The sequence below is a fragment of the Mercenaria mercenaria genome, chromosome 15, assembly GCF_021730395.1.
Source record: "Mercenaria mercenaria strain notata chromosome 15, MADL_Memer_1, whole genome shotgun sequence".
In the NCBI taxonomy this organism is placed as follows: domain Eukaryota; kingdom Metazoa; phylum Mollusca; class Bivalvia; order Venerida; family Veneridae; genus Mercenaria; species Mercenaria mercenaria.
In genome coordinates this window covers 9,522,604-9,545,188 of record NC_069375.1, presented here as the reverse complement: position 1 = coordinate 9,545,188, position 22,585 = coordinate 9,522,604, and the positions used below count along the sequence as shown (strand labels likewise).

General features: G+C 39.5%; 1 protein-coding gene across 5 annotated transcripts in view; it reads left to right on the top strand.

Moving 5' to 3' along the window:
• The window catches only part of LOC123546293 (dopamine beta-hydroxylase-like), a 130,961-nt gene that overhangs the window by 70,539 nt on the left and 37,837 nt on the right, over positions 1–22,585 (top strand). The window contains exon 1 of one of the 5 annotated variants that reach the window (XM_045332501.2): positions 4,568–4,741. The exons of 3 other annotated variants lie outside the window; for them this stretch is intronic. The gene's annotated coding sequence lies outside the window, so the exon portion shown is untranslated. Of the gene's footprint in view, positions 1–4,567; positions 4,742–11,617; positions 12,011–22,585 lie in introns of those variants that run through there. One more of the 5 variants, XM_045332514.2, reaches the window with a different exon arrangement.

Sequence of the window (22,585 nt, the reverse complement as noted above, 5' to 3'; positions counted from 1 at the left end):
ACATGTAAAAATATTCTCTTATCAATTCTCAAAGCTTTCGTTTTTCTTTCCTTATCAGTAGACACGTTTCTTATAACGTATAACATACATATAGCAAAAAACAACAACAAAAACACAAAAACAACGATATTTGTCTTCCGGTGAATCAGACTGTATTGGAGCTATGATTTATATAAAATAGTTCTATTTTACTTTTTTCACAATACAAGGCCTCATTTATATAAAACAGAAGCGATGTTTTGTTCTGCATGCTATTAAGGCTAATAGCTTTTTGTTTGGTTTGAATGCAAGTAAACTCACCTCTTCACCCCAGAAAGACATATGAGCCATGCCACGAGAAAACCAACATAGTGAGTTTGCGACCAGCATGGATCCAGACCAGCCTGCACATCCGCGCAGTCTGGTCAGGATCCATGCTGTTCGCTAATGGTTTCTCTAATAATAATAGTCTTTGAAAGCGAACAGCATGGATCCTGACCAGACTGCGCGGATGCGCAGGCTGGTCTGAATCCATGCTGGTCGCAAATCCACTATGTTGGTTTTCCCATGGCATGGCTCAATATTATAATTTACAGACATGAAGAGCGAAAACATGTTGGTCATTGTTATCTTGCTTTTTTTGTGTGAGATGGTTGTGAATATACAAAACTATAATCTTAGTAATCGTGTGGCGTTTTTTTTTGTCTGCATGAAAATACTTAAATCATCTCTTAAAACATGCAACGAGTTTAAATGAGTGTTTTGTTTTTTCATAGTAATAAATATAAAAGGTGGAGATACAGGAATCTAGGAAAGATGAAAGTTACTTTGCATACTGAATTTTTATTGCCTCACCATTTCTCATGTAACTAATATTTTGTTTGTTTTGTTTTTGTTAGGTTTAACGTCGCACCGACACAGGCAACTTCCCAGCTTTGATTGGTGGAGGAGGACCCCAGGTGCCCCTCTGTGCATTATCTCATCACAAGCGGGCACCTGGGTAGAACCACTTACCTTCCGTAAGACCAGGTAGCTAGGATACAGTCAACACGTCACTTCAAACTTCAAGTGAAAATAAAGTATTTGCGACAACAGCAACTGTATCATATAAACATTGGCATGGAATGTGTTATTTGAGCTCTTGGACCAAATATAATAATAATATGATAATAAAAACCCCACCCACGAAGGCTCCGTTATTATCTTTTTGAAATAAAAAGCACATTCGAAGATCTTAAATGCGGTATCTTGCAAATACAAATGATTTTGATGAAAATTTGCACAACGATATATATATTTTGAAAACATTATATCAAAGTAAGCGTTTTCGGAAGTAGCTACATTCCTTGATAATAAAGTGCTAACGATCGATATGTTTACATGCCAGGAAAGTCTGCAAACATTTGTTTCTTCTTGCTGTGTTTAACCCGTTATAAATTCAGAACAACAGAAGTCTCTTTGCTTGAAACACAATTAGGAAGAGTTGAATGTCGATAATTTGGTTCACATGAATGCCAACCCACTAAATTAGGCAGTCTGCGCTTGTAACTCTACAGAATATTTTCAAGATTATATCAAGTGTGTTATGTCCCAACTCCTGTGCGAGAATGAGATTGAAAACGTAATGTAACAATAAAATACGCACTGTTAAACTATAAATGCCGCAAGTCGTTATATTCTTTTAATCTGCTATTCATTAGCACAGTGTGAGTTATATAACACAAAATTTAAAAACAATTTTTAATCGCAAAATCAGCACTTTATAACCGCATTTTAATACTTAAAAGTCTGCATATTTGAAAAGAAGTGGTGTATAAATATAACACATCAAACATCAAGGCACTTTAAAACTTCCTGCACAAAGTAATTGTAGTGGTTCAGATTACTCATTTTTTATATTTCCAGTTTAATAACAGAGAGGAAAATTTGATTCTGAAAATGTCGTCATGTAATCTAAATTGTGTTGGTGCGACTCTAACCCCACCCCCATAAATTATCCATAATTGAACAGTCATAATAGAAGAAGGTACTCGAGGTTTGATACGTGTTTGTGGACTTTTTCTTAGTCATAATTGTGTCTGTTTGACGCAGTGTGAGATAAATTTACGCCAATATACAATCTGAAAATTACAGAAAATGCCTTTGCCTCACTTTTTAATTTTTCTCGTATTAAGCCACCGACTTAAGATATTCATTCCGATTGCAGAGGCCTGTTTTACCGAATCGTCTACGTATACAAAAATATAAAATAAAAAGGGACTGCCATATGGGGCTCCTGGCAGAAAAAGTAAAACTGTAGTCTAGCCTCAACAACTGCGTAAATAAATAATCAAATAAATAAGTAGTTTGGCCTCAGTTTCAGCGAGGATCCCTAAGAATCTTTAAAAAAAGGCTCACATCGATTGCTTTGACTATTCAATTTATTTTTTACTATTTATCGGCTGGCCATTCAGTAAGAGTTTTATTACATTATTATTTTCATGATTATAAAAGTACAAAATATTGTTTTTAACCTCACTGAAAACAATGTCTGTCAAACGCATTAAACTCGCGATGTTTGCGTTTTTTATTTACCAGAGTTAAAACATGTTATTTCTATACGGTTTAAGGAATGATGCCTTTTTAATAGTTATATGCATTCAGATATTTAAAAATGTAATTGCAGAACCATATACATTGTTTTTGGCTGAAATCGAGCGTCAATAAATTTGCGTTTCTGTATTAGGCGAACCCTCAGGTGGCAGTAACGTACCTAGGATACAGTATGGATCCATGAGCCATATGCACTTAAATTTACTGCAATTATAATGTTTTCTTAGGAAAAAAATGACAAAAAGCCATTTTGAAAAAAAATTTGCTCCTGTGACAATGAGCCATGAGAAAGGTGATCAAGAACAGTTTGACATGTGCATTGCGTCCAGGTCCGTATTTTTTTTTTTCAAAACAATATTTCCTTATTAATGGTTGGCCGCCTTTTCGGCAAAAGATTTATCTTTCGGAAAAACCTTACTTCAAAACCCAGTTCCAAACCGTTTACGCATCACGAGCAAGCAGCGGCATACGAAACGATAGTGATTTCTCCACCCGAATAAATCCCACACATTTTTCGCATCGAAGTCTCCCCCAAAAAACACATCAAGCACACAGTGCGAGTTTAAAATAACGTTATAACCGTTCATAACAGACTAAACACAAACTAACAAGACCGAAAACTAGGTTCAATCCTACTTTTTTACTTACAAATTCGCTATTTAACATTTTCGCTTTCGGAAATTACCTTCGCCTGCCATGATTACCGTTGACAAGACGGTGGTTGTAAAGAACGTTTTCACTGGCGGAGACAGTTTACGTATTTCAAACGTAGCGATAAAATCCAAAGAGTACCCGAATATAAACAAGCAGCGATGGCTCACGAGGATTATTTACCAAATTCAAATGAATAACAACTGGTAAGTAATTAAGTAGAATTGAACCTTATTTTTAGTCTTGTTAGTTTACATTTAGCATATTCTGACTGCTTGCAGTGCTATTTTTAACTGACATGGTGTACTTGATTTGTTTTACGGGGGAGACTTCGGTGCGAAAAAAGTGTGGGATTTATTCGGGTGGAGAAATCACTATCGTTTCGTATGCCGTTGCTCGCTCGTGATGCGTAAACGGTTTGGAACTGGGTTTTGAAGTAAGGTTTTTCTGAAAGATTAATCTTTTGCCGAAAAGGCGGCCAACCATTGATAAGGAAATATTGTTTTGAAAAAAAAAATACGGACCTGGAAGCAATGCACATGTCAAACTGTTCTTGATCACCTTTCTCATGGCTCATTGTCACAAGAGCAAAATTTTTTTCAAAATGGCTTTTTGTCAGTTTTTTCCTAAGAAAACATTATAATTGTAGTAAATTTAAGTGCATATGGTTCATGGACCCATACTGTATCCTAGGTACGTTACTGCCACCTGTGTGCGAACCTACATAGATGAATGTTACTTCTTTTAAAAAATTGCAGCGCACACTACAGAACATTGTCGCAAATAAGCATTTAGGAAGTTCAAATAAAACAGTGACCAATATTTGTTTTTATGATCACCATGCGTTAAAAGAATATATCGTACAGTTGTAGACTTGAAATTCGAATACCGAAGGCCTTTCGCGAATATAAAAACAAAATGATAATGCATAGAAAAATAGAGCGTAAGAAAGGAACAAAATTGCTTTATATGTAATTTTATTGTATGGTTCCTGAAAACTCATTTTAATCATTTTCTACGATAAAATAATTTTCATGACATGGGTTAAGCATCGAAGAGTTTTAAAGTAGTTTACATGTCTACATGTGCGGTATCAACTTGAATCCCGTTCTGACTTTACAAAGTCGTAGATTTAGTCTAAATGGTTCTCCCAGATCAGCATCGGAAATTACTACAATTGATTTTATTTGGACTAAAGAATACACAAACAAAACATAAAATGATATTGTTTTTTCTCTGATACTATCTCAAGTTTCTTTGTTATCACACATAGAGAGTAATGTAACTTTCGCCGCAGCAGCCGAATTCTTTCACGTGATCTGATATCACGTGATCCGTTTTAGAAAATCAGGAAATCTAGATAATGGGTTATTATAGAAAAAGTGACTCTGAGCGCTCAATATTGCATTGGCGCACAATATAGTTAGGAGAACGGAACGGTTAAATATTTCTTAATTATTTAACCAGAGTGACTGGAATTTTATATGATTTTTCGAAAACGGATGTAGCAATTTGCAAAGTAAGTAAATATGTCTTAACAGGAGATTATATAAAATACTCACTCAAAACAGAATTTAAAAATATACCGAACGCACATATATATTTGGATATATATTTAATGCATCAGTGGTGCCCAAATTTTAAGAGACCAAATCGTTAACTTCATATTTGATCTCTTTTATGGTAAGAAAGAGTTGTAAATAAGCAGCCTGTTAAAAAATAAGACTTATCATATGTATAAAAAATACCGGAAAGAAAAAGACTGATTCACAGAACACTAGTAAGCGCTAAGATTGATATACGTTCAGGTTGATAAGCGAGGAGGCTGATGTTATAACAGCATAATATTGATCTGTATCCGAGACAAGACGGTATTATAGCTGTCATGTTTTCCATTTACTTACTTTATGTACACATATTTCCGTAAAAATATCGCAGCTGAATACAAAGAATGATAATAAATTTTCCCGGTCTCTAATTAGGCCCTAGTGGACTTGCTGGGGAAAGAAGATTAATATTTTGTCGTTTTGGATGTTTTCAATTTGGTATTATCAAGGCTTTGCTTTCTAAATCGATTTGTAACATTCTTTAGTCAAATCTCTCTGCATTAAAGACATTACCGACAGGCTATTGTTGTCTTGAAGCTGAATATGGATATTTTTTTTATTTTCCTTTGTTTGCATATGGAGTTAGTTTTTTATGAATTTGGCTGATTATAAAATCATGTTTGAGTATCAGATATGTCAAAACAAAGAAAATTATCCATAACTAAATTTCAGAAATGGCACTTGCGTACTTATTTTTTTTTTCAACTCGCAAATAGTCAGATCATGGTTTTTAAAAGTACGTAACATTTAATAAGACCATAATTGTTTTCCTACAAATAACTAAATAACTGTTTCGAGGAATTATTTTATGTAGATCTTAGATATTAGAACAACTGAAGACATTCTGAATTTTCCTGTCTCTTATTGATACAGAAGACAGGAAAGATAGATTTCATTTTGTCGATCAACGGATTTATAATTTATAGAGTATTTTACTTTATTCGCGATTTCGGTGTTTCAATTACAAATAGTCTTTTTTCTAAACAAGCAGTCTGCTATTATGCAAAGGAATACAACACTCATCTCTATCTATGGAGGGAAGAAAGCCACCGTTTAAGATTAAAATTAGATTAAAATTTTGATTCTCGAGGCATTTTTTGTGAAGAGTGTCTAGTGTGGAAAGCTGTCGATGCGTAAAGAACTTGCAGTACTTGTACTTGGAATGACTGAGATGTTGTGATGCTACACATCCTCTATGAGGGTACGGTCTAAGACAGAATGTAATGATCATGTGGAAGAAAAAAAGGTTTTAACTCATTTTTCTCGATAGTATTGACAAAAGTTAAATTTACTTATGTCTGGCTCACATTAAAACGTGTAAAGACGTTAATTCATTTCATTATTTATATCAGAAAATCCTCCTGTGTGACCTTGCGACTTGGATCATCATACGTTTGTTTTTTTGGTATTATTGTTCTTGCTTGAAATCTATACGGCGTCACATAAATATGTTTTGGGTAATAATGTGTGTGTGTGTGTGTGTGTGTGCGTGCGTGCGTGCGTGTGTGTGTGTGTGTGTGTGTTCGGGTTTAACGTCTTTTTCAACAATTTTTCGGTCATATAAACGACGGTGTCTACTTGTAGCATTGAGCACAATGCCCAACTTTATAGTGCTACCTCACTGGAATATCACGCCATAGACACGTGGCATGATTCCCCACCCAGTCACATTATACTGACACCGGGCTGACCAGTCCTAGCACTATCCCCTTAATGCTGAGCACCAAGCGAGGAAGCTGCCAGTACCATTTTTTTTACGTCTTTGGTATGACGCGGCCGGGGATCGAACCCACGACCTCCCGCACTCGAAGCGTACGCTCAACCACTAGGCTACCGAGGCGGTTTTTGGGTAATAATACTGTCGGCAGCAAGTCCACTCGAAAATTGCAGTTGTAACTAATATCGCACGTTCGGCCTGTGACCCATACATTTTCTAGTATCATCCGTTCAAAACGCATTTATACTGGTTGTAACAATGTTTTAAAATATCTTAATGACACAATCACAGAATGAGAGAAATGTGACGATTTATTTAACCTTATCCATATTTTTCATACTCTTACAAAAATTCATTACTGCCCTTTTATAAAACGTTTTGTTAAACGCAACCTAAAATATAATGGTATCAGAAATTAATGTAAACATGTGTATGGAATAGCGCTTTCTGTTATAATGTGATATTCTATAAGACAAATTTTCGTCTGCTGCGTGCTATAAAAGTTTTAAATATCGCATAGATAATATGCAAAAAGGTCACCTAAACAATATTGATATAAATTCTGCTAATACCGCCTAGTCCATCATCAGTACTTTCGTATTTCCGTAGACACGTTTCTTATAATGTTTTGGCACAAATAGCAAAACTAAAATGCAAAGCACTACAAACTACTCAATGGACATTTAAAATAGTTTTATCATTTGTCTTCCTGTCAAACAAACTGCATGGAAGCGATTATTTAAAATAAATAGCACTAAAATAGTCAGGTTTTCTACAATGGATTATGAAAAGCCTCTTTGATAGCTATGTTACCATCTTGAAATACAGCTGTTTCTGCCAGAATTAAAACTTTTTACCAGTTTGTGTGAATGGAGCGTTTTAATTGCGAGATATCTAGATATGCAGAAATGACAAATCAAGTATTATTACATAATCAGTTTTATATTCCTTTAAGTTGCACAAGGAACCTGATACATCAATATTTTTCCATGTTAACGTCTAAGTATCATATCTAATGCGATGCCATTTGTGGTATAGTCATGCGATATCCCCGCACAGCTGATAAGATGTGAATACTGAGTGTCATTCAAACCACTAACAACCAAATTTAAATTTTATTCTGGTTGTCGACATTGAATTTTATGGATTTTTTGGAAAAAGTATTATGTCTGTCCGAGATAATACAGTTCCCGCGACTGCCTGCTGTGCACTTAAAACAAATATCATTTAAAACAATTTGTCAGCTAGTCTAAACCCCAGTCACTGCTTATGTCATCTCACTTGGTCATAGTGTCCAAACATTTGATGAAATCAACCTACCAAAACAATACATGAAAAGTTAAATCCGATAAATAGTCGAAAAAATGTTTCTGTTTATAATGATATTAAAATGCAAAATATTTTACTGATATCAGAAAAAAATCCACTCACATGATTTGCCCAAATTACGTAATTTGGTTTATAAAACAAAATATATACATAAGCGTTCGTGATATTTCGATTGTTTCTTACCTTCCCACCCTTACTTTTAGAATGAAATATTTACTTTATGAACACTGAAAGTTTTCTGTTGGTGCCCTGAATTTCATCGTAATCGCCTGTGAGATGTGACTTTTTTGTGAATAAAGATATTGTTACTTTTAGTAAGTAGGAATTTATCCAAAAAAACCAACACCAGTTCTCCGTGAAAAACATATAATTGATCTAAATGGGTGTATTGTTGCCTCAACATCAATGATAAGAAACGGAAGCACAGAATTTTAGCAAAGATAAGAGTTAATTTTAACATAGAGTTTTTAGTTTTACTCACATTTCTCATTAAACTTAGATACTGTAAGGGTTTTTATAGACACTGAAACCAACGGTGGAATAATGGCTTATTTTCCAAAAATTTCTTTACAAAAATCCTGAGTTTACGTTTTAAACAAGACATATGCAGTGCGGGATGTTCTATGCTTTTATGTTCGGTGCTACCTAACGTGACTGTCATACTTTCGGATTCAGTTATTGTTAAACTAAATAGTTTGCACATACAGTTTTATTGATGCATCTGTTTGAATAGACGGAGCCTCAGATATTTCTGTCTCTTTGTAGAAATATTTATTTGCTTTGTCATTTGCTTGATAAATTGATGTTATATTTACACGCATTTTGATCAGTGTCAATCAGTTAAATGTAGCTGTTTACAAACTGGCTGATACTGCACGTAATTCCAGTGTGTAATACAGTTTACTATAATAACAGATCAAACGCGGCCATAAGCTCACATGAGTGTTTTAAGGGAAATGGTGCGAAAATGGTATTCGCATAATGGCGGATTCAAATAGCCCTCAGGTTTTTTTGTTCTGCTCTGTAGAACTAGTTTCCTTATTTTCTTTGCAATTATTTTGCTGAAATCACATGACAGATCTATGCTTGACATGTAGGTAGCATTTTCATAATGAAATAATAACACGATACAATATGTCATGGGAACTTAGATCATACACCACCTCTACAATTTGCGGTCTCATTTTTAGCTGATTGTGCAGTTTGTGTTGAATGAAAATATTTTTCTTGTATCAAACATGACTCCCACTTTTCTTTTGATTCAAATTCAGCGCTGACAATATTACCCAAGAAAATGTAAGTTACAGACATTTAAAATGGGTCCTGGTCTGTTCTGAAGCCATTGGAAGTATGTCAATTCTATATAGAATAAAGAAAAACAACTATTTGATTGTCCAGTTTTGTGTTGTGCAAATAGTAATCTCTTTCTGGTGTGCCCTCTTTCCAAATTTGACCATGCACACCACTGCATAAGAAATCTACGTATATGACCATGTGTATTATCGCAGAAGGTACTTGTAATTTACAAAATATCGTAAAACGCATTATTGTATTTTGATCACAAGCATCATTGCAGTAACTGAAACTCATTTATTTCTTTTTTATTTTCATAAATTTCATCACGTGCGTCATTGCACAAAAAAAAAAAAAAAAAAAAATATGCTACTGAAAATTCATTCCTTCTAATACCTTTTATCACGTGTTTCCGTGCTGACAAAACCGTACCTAGGAATTTAATTTGTTTATTTTATCCTTTGCACCCATAACATAATTTATATTTTTGGGTATTTTGGCATCTTAGCACAGAAAAAATACAACAACACACAAGCACTGTCAACAGTCTGAGTCCCCAACAAAACACCTAAATACACTCCTTCGTTTGCAACTGTAATCCCGTCTTGCAGGCAAAGATTCAATTAAATACGTATACGACCTCAAATCATAATCGGGGCATATAGAGGGCACTTGAAATAGTGAATTCAAACTGCAAGGCAGCATCGTTAGACACTTTACATGACATTATTTTGGGTTCTTAGCATTCTGACATAACATTTAATTTTATATCACAAAGGTTAACGTATGACGGCAGACACATGCTACCTTGGAGATATGCTGAGCCTTGAAAACGAGTGCTCATATCATATTTACGAAAACCATATGGACTGTTTCTTTCAAGTAAATAAAATATTCAAGACTCTTAGAGCAGAAACTAAGTAAAATGAAAGCAAATTGATACAGTTCGTGTGAGGTAGTGAATATGTGATGTATCCCTTATATTGGAATTCTGTTAAAAAGTGATATCAAATGCACACCAACTGGACCAGATGATCTAACAGCACTAAGTCACACAACCTCTGCAGATACAGGATTCTTTTCATTTCTAAGACAGAGCCACATCCTTTGGTCATAATATCCATATGTTGTTACAAAATCATTCGGAAGAAATATCGGACAACCTATATAATTCATAAAAGTATCGGTACAGTATGGTGGCTGATTTCTGCCATCTCGTTCTGGCGTGTTGGCGCGTTTGCAGGGCGCCAGAACGCCAGGACGCCAGGACGACAATTATACGCGCCAAGACGACAAACAAGGCATTTGTCGTTCTGGCGGGGGCGCCAACACGCTAAATTGGGAAGTTGTCGTCCTGGCGTTTTGGCGTCTTAGCGCGTTTGCAGGGCGCTAACACGCCAACACGCCAGGACGACAATTATACGCGCCAAGACGACAAAATCCATATTTGTCGTTTTGGCGCGTTCATTTGTCGTCTTGGCGTGTTGGCGCGTTGGCGTTTGCAGGGCGCCAAGACGCCAAAACGCCAGGACGACAATAATATGCGCCAAGACGACAAAATCCATATTTGTCGTTTTGGCGCGTTCATTTGTCGTCTTGGCGTGTTGGCGCGTTGGCGGGGGCGCCAAGACGCCAACACGCCAAGACGACAGATGAACGCGCCAAGACGACAAAATCCATATTTGTCGTTTTGGCGCGTTCATTTGTCGTCTTGGCGTGTTGGCGCGTTGGCGGGGGCGGGGGCGCCAAGACGCCAACACGCCAAGACGACAAATGAACGCGCCAAAACGACAAATATGGATTTTGTCATCTTGGCGCATATAATTGTCGTCCTGGCGTGTTGGCGTCTTGGCGCCCTGCAAACGCTAACGCGCCAACACGCCAAGACGACAAATGAACGCGCCAAAACGACAAATATGGATTTTGTCGTCTTGGCGCGTATAATTGTCGTCCTGGCGTGTTGGCGTCTTGGCGCCCTGCAAACGCGCCAACACGCCAGAACGAGATGGCAGAAATCAGCCACCATAGTACAGTAATTTTACGAATATAAATCCATATCGAAAAATATTCGATAAATTGAAGTAAGCATTTCGATTTGAATCATATTTATGCTGGCATGTTTGACCAATGTTGCAGTGGATCCGCAAAATGTTTGTCCTAAATATAGAATCTATTTCACGGAACAGTTTAATTCTTTGTTCTGCACGATATTAGTGCTTTGTCTGTGTTTGTTTACAAGTAAACGTACCCTACCCTTGAAGAACAAACTATTTACAAACATTTAATAACACAGAAAGCATGCTAATGGTGCCCGAAGGTTATTGTTATCGCTTTTGTGAATACAAATATTGTTTTTCTTGATAAGTGTGTATTTGTTCTGCAAGAAAAGACTAATGTCTCATTCGGATTAAATGGGTGAATTGTTCAGTATCAATGGTAAAGAACGAAGGCGAGGCACATGATTCTTCCATAGACAAGACGTTGTCTTAACATTGACATTTATAACCTTGTGCACAGTTTTCGTTGTAGGCACTAACGGTGAAAAAATTACCGTTACGTTCATAACTGCCGGTTAAATTGTAGGGTGAGAAGATGTATGCATTTGTGTTTAGGGCTAACAAGATTTATATTTTCACGTTCAAATATTGCTTAAGTGAGTTACTGGGACATAGTGATTCGTTCTAGTTATGAAGCGCTTTATAAAATATGGAATCTTAGTAAATATTCATCTGTTACGCAATTTGTCAATAAATGATTTTTACTGATACGTACTTTGATCGATATTAATCAGTTAGATGCGGCTTTGATACAAATCGGCTGCGACTGCCTGTAATTCCAATGTGTAAGTATAGTTCATTATAATGCCACATGCGATGTATAAATAAGAGGCTCAAGTGAATTTTTATGTGAATAGCAATAATTGCACTACAAAATGTACTCATTATACCTTGCATGTTGCATGTAGCAAAGCAGTGCATAATCATTGGATAAATCTGGAATTTAAATGATTATATGCAACAGGGTAAGTTTATGTTTCTTTTATTTCTAAAAGGAATGAGCGGTGGTATTTTATTTGAATGTTTTGACCTGTTGGACTCGAATTTGTTAAAAGCTATGGCTGGATACATCTCATCTTTTTCCGTAATATTCACCTATCTACCCTGACAGGTTACGTGTTTCTTTAATTTCCCAATATCCTTTCCGCTACCGTGACGTAATAAAACGTATTAGCGTCTGATGGCCCTTTCACGTTTCCGTGGAATCAACATTTATTACACGAAATTCATTTTGAAAGTATATTGTAATTGGTGATTATTCAATATAGCCCAAGACAACTTACCAATAATACTTAGAGTATAAAACAGTCGTAGATGCTTGTCTACAGGCAGATTACTAATGAATGGTTTGAGGACGTCTAACCGGCTGGAACGCTCCACAGTAAATCACCCTTTTCGGCTTCCGGTAGGGCTATCCTCACGTATGTCGGACCAGACAGGACAGGCACTACACTCCTCCCCGTCCTATAGAAGGAGGTAGTCTTAGACCATGGGAGCTAGCCATGGTCTCTTACTCTCAATAATGAGAGATTCCTGGGTAAAACCAGTACTAGTATTGCGGCTTTTCCGTCACAATACCACAACTACCGGTGACTATGGACATTTCATCCACAGTACACCGGGTTGAGCCCCTATGGCTTAACCGGACTCATCACCGTACATTGAGACTGGAGGGAGCTTCTCAATGTACAATCTTTTGCATTATCACTTGCCAACTTGAGGAGGTCACCCCAAGATTGGCCTCTGGCCTCAGCTACCCTGGATGCAACCCATCCAATCATATAGGGATTGGACTTTTTACAGCGTGGCGGGCTGAAATAAGGAGCAACCGTTTCAAGGAGCAAACGGGAAGACTCTAGTTTCCGGAGCATGTCTAGGTAGTCATTGGACTTACAGACCATAACTGTGAACCCAACATAAGTGTTAGGGAACACCTCTAACCATTTCTGTAACATGTCCAAAGACCGTGTAAAGCAGTGAAGGTGAATCAGCTGATCCTTACTGACTGAGGGATTACTCTGTAACAAGTAAAACATAGTTAACAGAGACTCATCTGAAAGGTTTGTCAAACTTCTGCAATGAATAACGAGCACATGCTCCAGTTGCAGCAAAGTCAGGACTTGCTCAACCTTGCGGAGCTGTTCAGCCCATTTTTCAGCAGGTTCAGTTCGATCAAGACCGATCTCCCCCAATCCTGCTACCTCCGGAATTTGGAGAACTTCCGCCAGCTTACTGAACCCTTTCTCGGTAACCGCCTTCCGGGGGTGGAGTCCCACGACCGGTACAACACCCTGTTCAGACCATGATTTAATACCCTCCTGTGTAGGGTAAGTCGCAGGGTCACAGAAAACCCCTACCACTCCCACGAGGTGAACCTCGTGAGACTCTAGCGGTTCAGATTACTCATCTCTTTCAGAGATGGGTTAGTCATCCCCCACTTCCTCATAGTCCTGTCAAGGTGCCAATGACTATCAAAAGCCTCAGGCAACTTAGGGAGATTCTGTTGATCATCCTGGGACAGCTGAAGTAAGTGTCCAAGTTTCTCAACCTGATGTCGCTCTAGCATTGACATCAATGACAATAGAAAGCGCCAGTGCACCAAGGCTGTGACATCATTACCCTCCGGTCTTAATATCACGTCCCTAGCAACCGACTCCCCCAAAGGCCTACCCAAATCAACCATTGCCTGCACAGTGGAGGCATCTGGCTGCTCAACCGAGGATAGTGGACTCAGCGATTCAAGATAGACCAGTAAATCACTGAGCTCCCGATGTGCTCCTTAAAGCCGCCTGCAGCATAACTTCAGGGCGCTTAACCTGCGTTGAGATATTTCATCTCCTGAAAGTGCCAGATTAAACACACCAGGCAAATGACAGAGAAGCGCATGTTTGCGACTAACACCTGCCCCACATCCTCCTACCGGACACCTAGGGCCATGCCCTGGTTGCCCTCCACTCAGCGTTTGCTGAACTGAACGGCCTTTAACATGGGACCCTTTCCCCGGACCAGTAGGCTGCTTCCCCTTACCCGGCACAGTAATGACTAGCTAAGGCTTGTCTTGCCGAACAGAAGGTCTTGGTGCCCTCTCTGCCGGACTTCTAGAAACAGGGCCTTGCGGAACCTGCCCTGTCGCAGAAGCACTGTGCCGGGTCTTACTCTCGTCTCGCTCACGCGGACGAGGCTTAACCGGGCTAACCGGCTTCACACTGCCTGAGGGTTTTGTTGGGCTGTTACCTCCCAACAACTTTTCGGCAGTTCCAGAAGAAACCGATTCTGACTCGCTGTCAGCCTCTCCCCCAACAAGCAATTGCTGCTCTGCCGGAGGGACCGGCTCGAGATTCTCACCAGTCCGTTCAATAGCCGGATCTGTCCCTAATCGGATGTCCCTACTCTGTTCACGTGGGACATCCTGCCACTTGGATTTACGAATGGGCCCCAAACGGCTCACATTCTGGGAAATCCACTCACGGGAGTGACACTGTAGAATGTCTTACTCCCTGGCCAGATCCCTTAACCAACTAAACTTATGCCTGTTTCTGGCTTCACGGACATGGTCCAACAGGATTTCAAACCTGTTCGGTCGCCTACTAGAGGTGATTTGTACAGCCAACTCCTTTGGGTTCATTAGGTTGCCCATCTTGAGAACCTTCATTACCCTGCCCAGACCGTCCCTGTATTCTTCAGCCATGATTCTGAAAATAGACACAAAAAATGATCAATTTTGAGTCCTCGCTCTTCTTAGACAGTCCGGACACTTGTATTGATTTATGTCTAGTGCATCTGAAGCGGTTATGTTCACACAGGACCCATGGAACCACTCTTTACAGAAATCGCACTGGATCATAAATCCTGACATGGCTTTCGACATAAGCAGTAGACTCTGTCGCTGCCTTTAGCAGCAGTTATGTCACCTGGATTTTGTTCCCAATGCTTAATCCACCTTGGCACTTCTCTGTCCCTACACTGTTTTAGTCTATCATGGTTCGCCACTAAAACAGCATTTCTTAGTTTTACACGGAAAAGGAATGATGACAATTTAGAGCCTATCACCCCGGGTCCCTTCCATGGTGGACAGAGCTTGCGGCATTTACCCTTCAATACCGCAGTATCAAGTAGGTAGACCCTATCACCTACCTCATAATTCCTCTCAAGTAAACGCAAGGCATAATTGCGCTTCATTCTTTTTGAGGAAGTTTTCATCATTTTGCGGGCTATATCATGTGCCTCCCGCAACTTTTGGACCAATTCATCTGAGTAATCACTAGGGGATTGGCCTTTATCCAGATGCTGAGGAAACATTAGGTGAGCAGGCGCATTGACCTCCCGATCTAACATTAACTTATTGGCCGTAAACCCGGTCATACGGTTCACAGATGATCTCAACGCTCCGGCTATTTGCTGAAGGTGCAAATCCCACTGGTTTTGTGATTTGCCTATGAAACATCTAACCGCATCCATCAGAGTGCGATTATACCTTTCTACCTGACCGTTGGCAGAAGGTCTATACGGAGTAGTCCTTGCTTTGTGTATTTCAAGAACTTTACAGACCTCCGTAAACAGATTCGATTCAAAGTTTCTACCCTGATCAGAAAATATCTCAAAGGGCACTCCAAACCTTGTAAAGAAACCGTCCACAGCTGCCCGTGCAGTAATTTCTGCGGACTGACTAAGGAGTGGTATACATTCCATCCTTTGGTGAACTGGTCCACCATCATAAGCACATACTCATTGCCCCTAGGAGTTTTAGGTAAGGGACCTAGGAAATCAATTTGTACTCTTTCCATGGGCGAACCTGCCTGGTATTCAGTCAATCGGCACTTTCCTTGCCGATCGGCTTTCTTATTCTGATTACAGGTTTCACATCGCGACACGTACTGTCGAACGTCCCTGCCTAACCCATACCAGACAAATTTCTCCTTAACCCTCTCCTTAGTGCGTTTCACACCCTGATGTCCCGAAGATGGAAGTCTATGGTTGAGTGCTATAGCTTCCTCTTTCAGGCTTTCTGGTATAACAAGACGAATGTCATCTTGTTCTGGGTCATTCTGGTATAAAACACCATCTAACAGAAGAAATTGTTCTTTGTTTTACCAATTTGACTTAGCCCCTGCACTGGCACGAAACAGATCGGACGGATCCGGATCTATTCTCTCTCGTAACTAATTCAAAACAAACAGCAATTTCACATCCTGTTTCTGAGCATCTCTCAAATCTGCTACTGAGAGCCCCCAACTACACAGCCTTGATTTATCCCTCAGAGTTCCTTGATCTGGAACCGGGGTCGAACTCTGAAGGCTAGACCCCTGACTCTGTGTAGAGTCGGAGTTACCTGTCGCACCCGTAGGTACGGCAAGTCCTTTGTCCTTTCCGGGGGATCGGACCTTATACTGTGCACTTGGTTGCCCTGCAGTAGACACTGAACCTGATTGTCCAGAATCGACTTTATTACCGAGACCCTTACCCGCCTCAGTCTGATTTTTGGCACCCTTCCTCGTGGTTACCATATTTATGCTTGTAACTTCAGTTCCTGGGCTGTGCTCAGACACCTCCCAGGGAATGAGTTCTACAGCATCCCTGAACATATCTACCACAATAGGGCTTACTCCCCCAGAGTGGTCTACATCCATGTCAGATAAAATTACTTCATCTGGTAGGCTACTCTCAGAAATGCATTCTGCATCTGAGACTTCTATTGCAAGGACTGGCTTGCCACTCTCACCTTCAGTCTTAGTGGTTGTTCCGCCGTCTTGATACCCGTAGACAGTCGTTCCCATGCCTTTGTTGGTCCCAGGCTTCCCAGATGCTCTGTGATGGCCAACCACAGAGGTATTGTCTAGGTTACCCTTATTTACCAACGGCACTGCGTCGTCTACTTCTTCATAAAAGTTTTCCCAACTTTCATGGGCCTTTTTACAATATACATCCGCCACAAGGCAACTGTTCCAGTCGTGTACCAGCATGATACTCTTCGCAATGCCCATCCTCAGCCGGCATTTTAGACAAAGCGTCAGCATTACCATGCTCACGACCTGCCCTGTGCTGCAGCACCATATTATACTGAGACAGCTCCTCTTGCCATCTCGCCAGTTGACCTTGAGGCTCTCGGAACCCCATTAACCACCTTAAACTCGAGTGGTCAGTCCGTACAATAAACGGTCTGCCAAGTAAATAGTGTCTGAACTGCCTGGTAAATCTAACTACAGCAAGCAGCTCCTTTCTTGTGACACAATAATTTCTCTGCTCGTTTGTAAGAGCATAACTACCATATGCAATGACCTTTTCTTTGTCATCCTGGACCTGAAGTAATTCTGCTCCAATAGAATTATTAGAGGCATCCGTGTCCAGGATGAATTTATCAGTTTCGGTTGGCAAGGCCAACACAGGCGGCTGCGTCAGAGCTTCTTTTAAAGCTTCAAAAGCTCTGGCCTGCTCTTCCCGTCATACAAACTGACGTTGGCCTGTCACAGCATACAGAGGTTCGGCTAACTTCGAAAAGTTCTTAACGAAGCCTCTATGGTAGTTCGCTAAGCCCATAAACCGTTCTACATGCTTTGCACATGTTGGAACCGGCCATTGCTGGACCACTTCAATGTCAGTCTTAGACATAGCTAAGCTATTGCCACTGACATTCCTTCCCAAGAATTCTATATCTTTCTGAAAAAAGATACATTTCTTAGGCTTCAGTTTCAGCTTGTATGTGCGAAACCTCTGCAAGGCCTCTTTCAGATTAACCATATCTCTGAAACTTTTACCAAGCACTACTATATCGTCCAGAAAGGCTAACACCGCTTTCCATGTTAGGCCTCTGAGGACTAAATTCATAATTCGGGGATATGTAGCTGGTGCTCCACATAGACCGAATCCCATTCGCACATGCTCAAAAAGACCGTATTTCGTTATGAAGGCAGTCTTTTTCCGGTCTTCTTCCCTGATGGGAACTTGCCAGTAGGCAGAGTTCCTCACCAGCAAAACACACAGGCGTACGCCTCATGCGTTGCTTAACTGGTTCAGCATTACCCGTTTCAATAACATGTTCCATTGCAGTAAAATTACCAAGATCAAACTCATCTTGAGCAAACACATCTTGGTACTCAATAAGCAACTGAGCCAACTGCTGCTGTTGCTCTTCATTCAAATGTTCACAGGAATCGGAGTATACTTGCTGAAGGTGGGGCGGGAGAGCACTATCACTCTCCGGCCTAGGAACAGTGTCCTGTCGCCGACCCAGATCAGAAATCTGATTTATTTTATACTCCTCATCCTCCTCCCCCACTTCAATAATTTCGGACACTGGATAAGCTCTCCCTATCTCTGATCCCTTTGAAATTAACTTATACCTATCAGTGGGGTTTACAACACAAACTACTGGATCAGTGAACCCTTCCCTGACCACCCTAGGCTTCCATACCTTAGACTGGTATAATGGCTCAATGACATAATCAGTAAGTTCTGTGTCCATCTTACACTTTACATGGGCCACCGAATGAGGCGGAATGACCCTGCGTTTAGCCACAATAACCCTGGACACTGAAGGAAAACCGTTTATGCTATCAACATCAAGAGTTATCTGCATGCCGTCAAAGATTATTATACCCCTACCCATGTCTAAAATCGATTGGCCTTTATCACAGAGAATGTCAAAACCTAACAACATTTGTTGTTCTATTGGGGCAACATATACATTCTCCTTATACCATTTCGATCCTATTTTCAACCGTACGGGGCCAACAATGTAGCCGTTTAACCACAACTCCCTCCCAGCAGTCATAAGTTTAACCTCTTTGACCTTAGGGGGCTTATGCCGCAAGGAATTATAAACTTTGTCTGAAATAATTGTGACCTGGGCAGCAGTGTCCACAATTTCTTCTACCGGTTGATCACCCACTTGAATTCCCATGGAAAATTGAGAGGCCGACTTTACCTGGCATACAACAACATGCTCAAGATCAGATTCAACCTCCACCTTAACCTGGTTATTACAAGTGCTATTACAGTGGTCTTTCTGTTCTTCCGGAACAGGGAATTTATCTAGGGTCGGGGTGCCACTGCTTTGTCCGACCCTTTGTAGTTTAACCGATCCTGTTGATCGGTTCTTTTCTTTGGACAGTCCCGGCGGAAATGTCCCTCCTTGCCGCACCCATAACACCGAAAAGGCCCTTTCTTAGCTTTAGGCTTTGGCCTATCTCGGTTGTGCTTAACTGCCATGAATTTATCAAATGTTTGTTGCAGTTGTTTAATTGCCTCCATGACAGTTCTATTACCCGGTGCTTCTCTAGCACTTCCGGATCCTTCACTCACAGCGTAAACCCGTTCAGATTCACGCCGCTTGCTTTCGCGTTTTGGTTTATCATATATGGCCGAATGTCCCTGTTGGTACTTTCGAACCATCTGTTTAGCCTGTTTGATGCTAGGAGGATTAAGCATGAACACATTCTGTCCAGCATCCTTATCCAATAGGCCCTGACAGAAACGATTTATGACCTGATTGGTCACAAATGAATCTGGCAGGCTTTTAAATGCTTTCGCCGAAAGAGTCAAAAGCCGGTCTGCATAATCATCCAACAATTCACCATCTTTCTGGCAAGCTTGTTGAAATTGTGTTTGAGCTGTTGCCGGCAGCTCCTGTTCCCCAAAACGCGCTTCTAATTTACTACGTAAACTCTTATACGAGTTCACGTCCGCTCTATCATGTATTAATACATAATATTCAATAGCTTTGCCAGTAAGTGCCCAGCACAAGCCATCAAATTTTTCTACATCTGACCATCCGCAGGCCTCTGCATATCTGGTAAACTTTAAATCAAAAGCCTCCCAGCTGCCTTTACTGTCAAATGTCAGATGCTTTGGTAAGGAACTTATTGACTTCCTTGCCCTACTACAGTCAGCGGTCACCTCTAACTCTGGCGATGGTTTAGTTGCTTTTGCATTACCATCACCCTCTTTAGGGGTGCTAGTTTCACCAAGGTCGAACTTTAATTTCGTCCTCGGTACCTGTAATTTACTCCTGCCCACCGGTGTTGCAGATACAAATTCGGCCGGACTTTTCAACAATGGCTGAAATTTACTTTGAAATTCCTTTGAGCCATTGCAGACATATAAATAGGTCTGGGGATGGCCCTTACTGGCGAAACCCCAGGTCTAGCATGAGCAGACCTTATACCTTCGGCCTTTATACGTGATGCTATGCTAGGCTCCTTAGGAGTCTTAGCCTGTTCATCACCTTCTACCTATACCCACATTTTATTCCGGGTAAAATCAATTTTACCCAGCTCTATTTCCTTAAATTTCTTACGACAAATTACCGACAGCGTTTCTGGGGTTATATTCCCAGTAGCCTCACGAACGGACAAAAGTGCCTTGGCAATTTTTTCATTTATGCCCGGTATTGTTTTTAATTGCTCAAGTGTCGCAAAATTAATTGGGACCACCTGTGCACTTAATTCTATAGCAAAAGGCTTACCTTTTAAATCTTCTTTCTGTGCCATCTTCGATAACAATCAAAAGAATAACAACAAACAATATATAGGAAATAAATTTATTATTTCAATTCCAGACTAATCCAAAAAATATATCTTTTATGGATCCTGAAAAATTCACCAAAGGAAACTGAAATGCCGACTTCCTTGATTTCCGATGGCGCATGCGCAGACAGTTATCCGCGAGATTCGAATATATATTTCAATTATTCGGCTAAATACACTCAAAACAAAATTTTAAATGTATCTGACCAAGAACGTAATCGTCTAAATACAGTTACGCCCCCCTTGGTCCTTTATCTCACCCGAATTACAAAGTTTTTAGATTGGCAAAATGGCCGAATCTAAAAATCAAATTCTGTTAGATAGCGATTTATTGGTCGACGAAATTGGGCTCTAAGTCACCGCTGCCACCAATATTGTAATTGGTGATTATTCAATATAGCCCAAGACAACTTACCAATAATACTTAGAGTATAATACAGTCGTAGATGCTTGTCTACAGGCAGATTACTAATGAATGGTTTGAGGACGTCTAACCGGCTGGAACGCTCCACAGGAAATCACCCTTTTCGGCTTCCGGTAGGGCTATCCTCACGTATGTCGGACCAGACCGGACAGGCACTACTTCTGAAATGTCTAGGTCTGCAGCTCTCAAATACGGAAATATCTTACATCCGAGGCATAAAATGACAACTTCAGACAACATCAAAAAGGACCTTTGAACGAGAACGAAGTTAAAACATCTCCATAAAGCCTTGCTCCGTTACGGACCCCTGTGTGATTTGTGTTTTTTTCCGAGTTCAGATGTTGTTTTGTAGATGAAAAGCTGACATGTCGTGCTAAAGTCCGGGTATTTTCAAATCTTTAGAAAGTGCCGAAAATTGACTCCCCTGTAGGAAAAATGTAAAAAGAAGTCCATATGCATACATTTAGACCCCTGCACGTGACACCTGACTATAGACGAATGCAAATACGACTTTCATTTTAAAGTTTAGCCTGTTTTCTTTCATTTTCTTTACTTCTGGAAAAAGCTGAAGGACGTCATTTTCTGTGTTGTCAAAAACATACGCATGCCTGGTGAGATTGCATAAAATTGTGCCTATAACTGGTTATATAGTAGTTGATATGATGTGGTAGTATGAAACATTACGAAGGTGGTCTTCAGATATAATAATATGATATTTATATCTAATGCCTTTGTTTTAATTAAAAAAAAAATTGCTGTTTGTCTTTTTTGGCAAACTCTGGACGAATCATCATTGATGTTGAAATATCAGATTCTCAGTCCTTATCTGTTTATAGTGTTAAAACATGCAATATTTCTATTTATGTACTAACATCTATAGGCTCAATTCTATTCTGTTATCTATTCAAGTTTTTTTGTGTTTTGTTAATGTTCTGTGTCGCCATAGCAAGTTTTTTTTACCCCATTTGACAAACTTATGTGAAGATTACATAATAAATAACTAATAATTACAGGTTGTAACATGTAACAAGTTATATTTCAACTTATATGTTACTTTCATGTAAATAGAATAACTATATTACCAATTTTCTTGGTATCTTTTTCAAAAATTATATATCTGAAAGTTTAATATATTGATTTCATTTTTGGGTAGTTATCACTTCCTGTAGAACATGTACCAGCTGTCGAGATTTGTGAGAAATAGTACAAGGCTTATTAAAGATTCTGATATTTATTTGATGAATTTGATGATTAATACGAATTTGATGAATCCACAAATATCTTAGATTATATGAAGTAGTACACGCGTAGCGTAAACTTGCGCCAGGAAATGTTTATCATTTTTTAATTAAAACATGACATGCGTATTTTGTTTACGAAAGTTTGCATATCAAGACTATTCTTAATCCAGAACA